We start from the raw sequence: 6667 nt of genomic DNA on the forward strand, positions 1-6667 counted from the left end.
GGACTGATGGATGCCGACAGCGGGTGGGGCTGGAAAATCTCCATCTTCTCTTTACCCAGACACCCAGTCTGTGGTATCAAACTTCGTACTGTCATGTAGCCAGATCACTTTAGCGTATTTCATGACTTAACATGCAACTGTTACACCAGTAATCCAGCCTTACCTCATCTGCTTTAAGAGTGCTGCAATTTAGGACACGAGAGGCACGATCCAATGGAAAAGTTTCTACGTGTCATTTCAGGTGAGTTTGGCCGAAAGTTTCTCTCCAGCTTTGTCGGTGAGTTGCCCACTGCTATCTAACCACAGGGCCCCGGGGAGATTCACTCCAGGCGAACCCACACTTGAGATTTTTTTCATCACTGGGGAGCTGGACTCGCCGGCCAGACCAGCTCCTCAGAGATCGGGCCACCATTTTGAAAGGGTGCCCCGATCTCTAAGTGAGACTGAGGACCCCCATACCCCCCCCCCCCCCCCACCCACGGGCAACGTCACCCCCACACACATGGGCATTGCCACCCCACCCTCAAAGTGAAGACACCCTGCGTGAGGTCACTGAGAGCCCTCCCTTTTCAAGCCTTCTACCCCCCCCCCCTTTAGCCCCCCCCCCCTTTCCAGGACCCCCACCAGTCACCCTCAATGTTCTGGAGGCCCCTTCAAACCCACCCTTCACCCCCCCCCCCCCCCCACCTCATCGTTCATACCTCCCTCATTCCTCCTTTCATGGGCTTGGCACCCCCTCGGCCCTGACCCTCGGAAGTGCCACCCTTCACCTTGGCACTGCCAGGCTGGCACAGAAAATACCACATATAAAAACTACATGAAGATGGCAGAGATGCACATCGCAAAAAAATGTTACACTTTGAGTAGTAAATTGCAGAGCACCACTTGATCCATGAAGACACTGAATCACCCGTTTTGAAAGGTTGAAATTATGATATAATGCTTCTCACGTCAACCTCTGTGTCTTTTAACTTTGCACCGGTAATAGTTTACAGATAGAGCAGATCAAACAGTATTTCAGTCTGTAACCATTGTTGCGAGACTGGGTCCCGCCCAAATCGCGATGCCTCACGAGGTCTGGTTAGATCTCACAAGGCGTACCAGCCATCGGAAAGCCTGGGGGAGGCCTCAGCCGGCATCTACCGTCCACATCGCGCCCCTACTCGGGTGGGACGCAGCGGTAGATCGCGCCCTATATCTATGAAATGAAAATCGCTTATTGTCACTGGTAGGCTTCAATGAAGTTACTGTGAAAAGCCCCTAGTCGCCACATTCCGGCGCCTGTTCGGGGAAGCCGATACGGGAATTGAACCTTGCTGCTGGCCTCCCTTGGTCTGCTTTAAAAGCCAGCTATTTAGCCCTGTGCTAAACCAGTCCCTTCTGTATATCTATATCTATAATATCTATAATATTATAGTGCAAATTTGGTGTTGAATTTATCCTGACAAAGTAATAGTCAAACAATATATTTTTGAAAATAAATTTAGAGTACCCCATTTTTTTTTCCAATTGAGGGGCAATTTAGCCAATCCACAAACCCTGCACATCTTTTTGGGTTGAGGGGGTGAGACCCACACAGGCATGTGGAGAATGTGCAACCTCCACACGGACAGTGACCTGGGGCCGGGATCGAACCCGGGTCCTCGGCGCCATGAGGCAGCACTGCTAACCACTGCACCACCGTGTCGCCTACAGTCAAACAATTATACCACATATAAAAACTACATGAAGGTGGCAGAGATGCATGTTGCAGAAAAAAGTTATACTTTGAGTCGTAAATTGCAGAGCATCACTTGATCCATGAAGAAACGGAATCATCTTTTTTGAAAAGGTCAAAATTATGATGTAATGGGGCAGCACGGTGGCACAGTGAGTTAGCCCTGCTGCCTCACGGCGCCAAGGTCCCAGGTTCGATCCCGGCTCTGGCTCACTGTCCGTGTGGAGTTTGCATATTCTCCCCGTGTTTGCGTGGTTTTCGTCCCCACAACCCAAAGATGTGCAGAGTAGGTGGATTGGCCACGCTAAATTGCCCCTTAATAGGAAAAAATGAATTGGGTACTCTAAATTTTTTTTTTTTTAATTATGATATAATGCTCTCACGCCAACCACTGTGTCTTTTAACTTTGCACTGGTAATGATTTACAGATGGAGCAAAATTATCAAACAGTATTTCAGCCTGTAACCATTGTGCAAAAAGGAAATCTATACCTCCGCCTGATGCACTTGTACTGGAACATGTACCGGTCAACCTGCAAGATGTCAGATGTCATCTATCTCCAAGGGACTGGGAAAAGATAATTGTGACAGGTCATTGGAGATTAAGAACAGATGATGCTAGAAAGATTCAGTAGGTCTGTGGCGAGTCAAAGGGGGTTAATATGCTGGATTTTTCCTGCAGGTTTTTGAGCCTCGCTGACAGATTGTGTGTGAGACACAGTCATTCATTGTGATTTTCCCCAGAGAGACAGCAGACTCAAAGTTGGGGGGGGCAATCGGCTGGAGGGCTTCAAAATAGAGGCACCCTCTCTCTAATTGTTTTTGAATTGAAACTAAAAATGTGTGTTGCAGCCATGGCGTCCTTTGCAGGGTGGGGGTGGGGGGATGTTTGAGGGGGGAGGATGGTTTGGGCGGGGGGGCGGGTAGGCATCTCTGCTGCAGCACCCAGGCAGGTCGGAGGGGTGTATAAGCCTGCACAGTGTCGGTCTCAATACCCAAATCCCCCCCCCCCCCCCCCCCCCACTCTTCATCTGCTGCCACAAGGCCAGTCCCAACCACCTAAATGGCTGCCCGCTGCCTTAGGTGGCCCTCACAGCCAGACCACCCATCTGCCATGGGTGTATGGGCAACCTCCATGAAAATGGCCTGGGGAAGATGGAGAAGGGCATTCCAGCTGGCGATGCTAATTTTTTTAGCTTCCATTGCCTCTGATCCCAGTTCAGGTTGTGGACCAGAAACGTTAACTCTGTTTCTCTCTCCACCGATGCTGTCTAACCTGCCGAGTCTTTCCAGCATGATCCGTTTTTATTTCAGATTTTAAGCACCTGCAGTATTTTGCTTTCACGGCATGGTTGAGGATGATGTAGACAACATTAAGTTCAACAAAATAATTATTTTTCTTGTGGATTAACGTCAGAGCCAGCAACAATCTACCCCCCACCCCTCCCACAAACTTGTCTCACACAGGTAAGAATAACTGAACCTTGAATGAATATTTGGCCTGGAATATCCCGCAGACTGATAGCAGTGGTCATTTTTACTTCTGCTGGGAAGGTTGAGTTCAACCTGACAGGTCAAATTACAGAGAATTTACAGCACAGAAACAGCCCATTCTGTGTCAGTACTCCACACGAGGGGATCAGGGGGTTATGGGGAGAAACATATATGATTGCATGGCGGACCAGACGTGATGAGCCAAATTGCCTAATTCTGCTCCTTTGTCTTATGGTCTTACGCCTCCTCCCATTCCAGTCGGCATAAACTTCAATTTCTTTCTCCCTCATGTGATTATCTAGATTCTAGTCAAATGTATCCCTGCTTTTCATCTCAACCACTTCTGCAGTAACCAGGTCCACTAACTTTGCATCCATCTGGGATCGTAGATATTTAGAGATACAAGTGGTCATTGTCTGAAGAGCACCACTCCACATCAAGCAAGGCTGACCAGGAATCTGTCATATTCCTACCGCCTGCCACAAATTGGAAGGATTACCAGGTTTGATTATTAATCTGTTTGGTCACATCATGGCCAACAAGTCCTGGATTGGGACTTGAACCTAGATGAAATGAAATGAAATGAAAATCGCTTATTGTCACGAGTAGGCTTCAATGAAGCTACTGTGAAAAGCCCCTAGTCGCTACATTCCGGCGCCTGTTCGGGAATCGAACCGTGCTGCTGGCCTGCCTTGGTCTGCTTTCAAAGCCAGCGATTTAGCCCAGTGTGCTAACCAGCCCCTGTTGTCCACAGGCTTAGAGGCAGGAGCAGACCTACAGGACGTCTGCACTACCCCATCACTCTCTCGGTAAAGAACTTCTTCCTGAATTCCTGTTGGATTTATTGGGGACAAGCTTATATTTTGAAATCCTAGTTTCAGATCTCCCCACAAGTGGAAACATCTTCTTTGCATCTACCCTAATGAACCCTTTAACAATTTTTTTAAAGCCCTCTATTAAGTCACCCCCTGACCCCCACCTTTCCCTTTTCTACAGAAAGGAGTCCCAGCCTGTTTTAATCTTTCCTGATAGGCATCACCTCTCAGTTCTGGTATCATCCTTGTAAATCCTTTTTGTGTCTTCTCTGATGCCCTTATATCTTTTGTATAGTATGCAAATCAGTGACGTACACAGTACCGCAAAGGAGTTCTAACCATGGTTCAATACAGGTTTAATATAACTTCTATACTTTTCAATTCTATTCTTCTGGAAATTAATTCCAGGGCTTTGTTTGCCTTTTATATGACATTACCATATTGCAGTGCTACTTTTAGTGATTTGTACATCTAGAATTGCCGACAAAGTTAATCATTGATACGTGAAGAGACCTGACAGAGAAATCATAAAGTAATAATCTTTATTAGTGGAACAAGTAGGCTTACATTAACACTGCAATGGAGTTACTGTGAAAAGCCCCTAGTCGTCATACTCCGGCGCCTTTTCGGGTACACAGAGGGAGTATTTACTGCATCGCCTGTCTGCCCAACTTAGTCTGCTTGAAAAAATCGAAGTCTGCCATATTGACTCTTGTCTGGTCCTGGACTATTCCTTATTAATAATTTTATCAATGATTATTGGGGTATATGTCCCACTTCAGTCATCATAAATGGGCAGCTTTAACCAGCACACAATTTGCATGGCACAGGAGGAATTATGGAAATCATAATGCGCATTCACAGCCCACAACAGCAGATCCATTTGAATGTAGGTCCCATATGCCTGTCTTAGTGGTATCTTGCGTCACTGTTTGAAGAAGAACAGGGAAAGGTCTCTGGTGCCCTGCCCAACACTTATCTGTCAAATAACACCATCAAAAATACATTAACCGATTATTTATCACATTGCTGTTTGTGGCACCTCATTGTCGGCCACTTTTGCCTGTATAACACAGTCTTCAATGCCTGGACACTGAACTGTTAGAATGGAACTCCTGCCTTCAATCCATTGAGTTTATAAATTAAAACTTGACCTGGACTATTTAACATTTTACTTTAAAATGGAATATGGGTGGCTGACTATTTAATATTCCTCATACCTGGAGCTGCAGATTCATTAGCGAGGTATGTGTCAAGTTGGACACTGGGTGATGTGAGCAATGAGCTGTCAGATGGATGCTTAGTGGGGAATGTTGCTAATAGTGGTTATTGGCAAATAAATCTCCTGATACACAAGGATAGCAAACCGTTTCTCAGTGTCAATATGACTTATAGATAAGAAGCTTTCATGGACTTCTTTTAAAATATTATTGATCTAGCGGATAAACACATCATAAACCTTAAATCTAATCAATTAAGTGGGAGTGACGGAATAGAATTTTAACGATGACTGAACATTTGATCGGTATCTCGAAAGACAGCGACAGCTTGTTGAAGTTGACACCCACTGTACTGATCCATAATGCTTTTCAACATGGTGTGCTTAACCTTTAGAAAGTCTGTTTTAAGGTAATTTATTTCCCATTTGAACAAATATCCATTGCACGAAATATAGGGATTCTTTTCAACTCCAATAATTATGATTTATCAGTAATCATAGGCACTTGGGCTCTTTTTGTTTCCAGCACAATAATTTAAAGTCCATCTGTGGTAAAACAGTTATATTTCAGCCCATGGGTATCATGGAGGAGCACGAACAAGCGCCAGTCACTGAAGACTCTCCGCTTGTTTTTACAATTGACAGCTAACCCCCTGTCAGTTCACACAAAGCACGCCAGATACAATAATCATTAAATACACATCAGACCATTTTCTTCTCAACTTAAGCATTCCATGCCCCATTCTATAGCTCAGTGGCATTTAATGTCGATTGATTCGGGGAGAATTCTTGTCAGATTCTTGAAATATGGGACTGAAATACTTTTTGAAAACATTTCAGGGCAAAAATAAAGATTTTCAAAGCACAACCGATCAAAGTGGCTATGATCTTTTAAATTCAGTGCAAAGGAGAAATGTTTAATGTGTATTATGAAGCATGAATGTTTTGTTTATGAAATCACTGTTTGCTAATTCACTCACTGTTTCCTGGTCCACCGTGGCTAATGTCTCACAGATACAGAGCTAGAAGTTTCTAATTTGTTATTGCGATGGCTGGGAATTGAACCTGGGTCAACTGCTTGGAAGGCAGCTATGCTCACCACTATACCACCATCGCTCACTTCAGAGCTAGAAGTAATGGCTCAGCCTGTACATCAGATGGCTCTTGTGGTGATATGCATCACTGTAGATACACAAGGGGTTAATGTAGATACACTAGAACTAGGTAAACACTAGAGGGAGCACCAGAGACATCATGACACACAGACATTCAGCCAGTTGGTCAGTAGGATGGGACACAGCCGGTGGGCAGTCAAGACACACCCAGAGGTGACACTACCAAAAGGGGGCTACCCAGAGGTGACACTACCACAAGGGGGCTACCCATATGAAAGGACAGGATGCGCATGCTCTTTCTCTTTCCA

The 6667-nt window shown here is 45.3% G+C and overlaps 1 non-coding gene across 1 annotated transcript; it reads right to left on the reverse strand.

Annotated features, from left to right (window-relative positions):
- Positions 1-6288: 6288 nt before the first annotated feature.
- trnag-ucc lies at positions 6289-6360 on the reverse strand. Its single transcript has one exon. It is a non-coding gene; the product is annotated as a tRNA-Gly (tRNA).
- Positions 6361-6667: the final 307 nt, after the last annotated feature.

The sequence above is a fragment of the Scyliorhinus canicula genome, chromosome 14, assembly GCF_902713615.1.
Source record: "Scyliorhinus canicula chromosome 14, sScyCan1.1, whole genome shotgun sequence".
In the NCBI taxonomy this organism is placed as follows: Eukaryota; Metazoa; Chordata; class Chondrichthyes; order Carcharhiniformes; family Scyliorhinidae; genus Scyliorhinus; species Scyliorhinus canicula.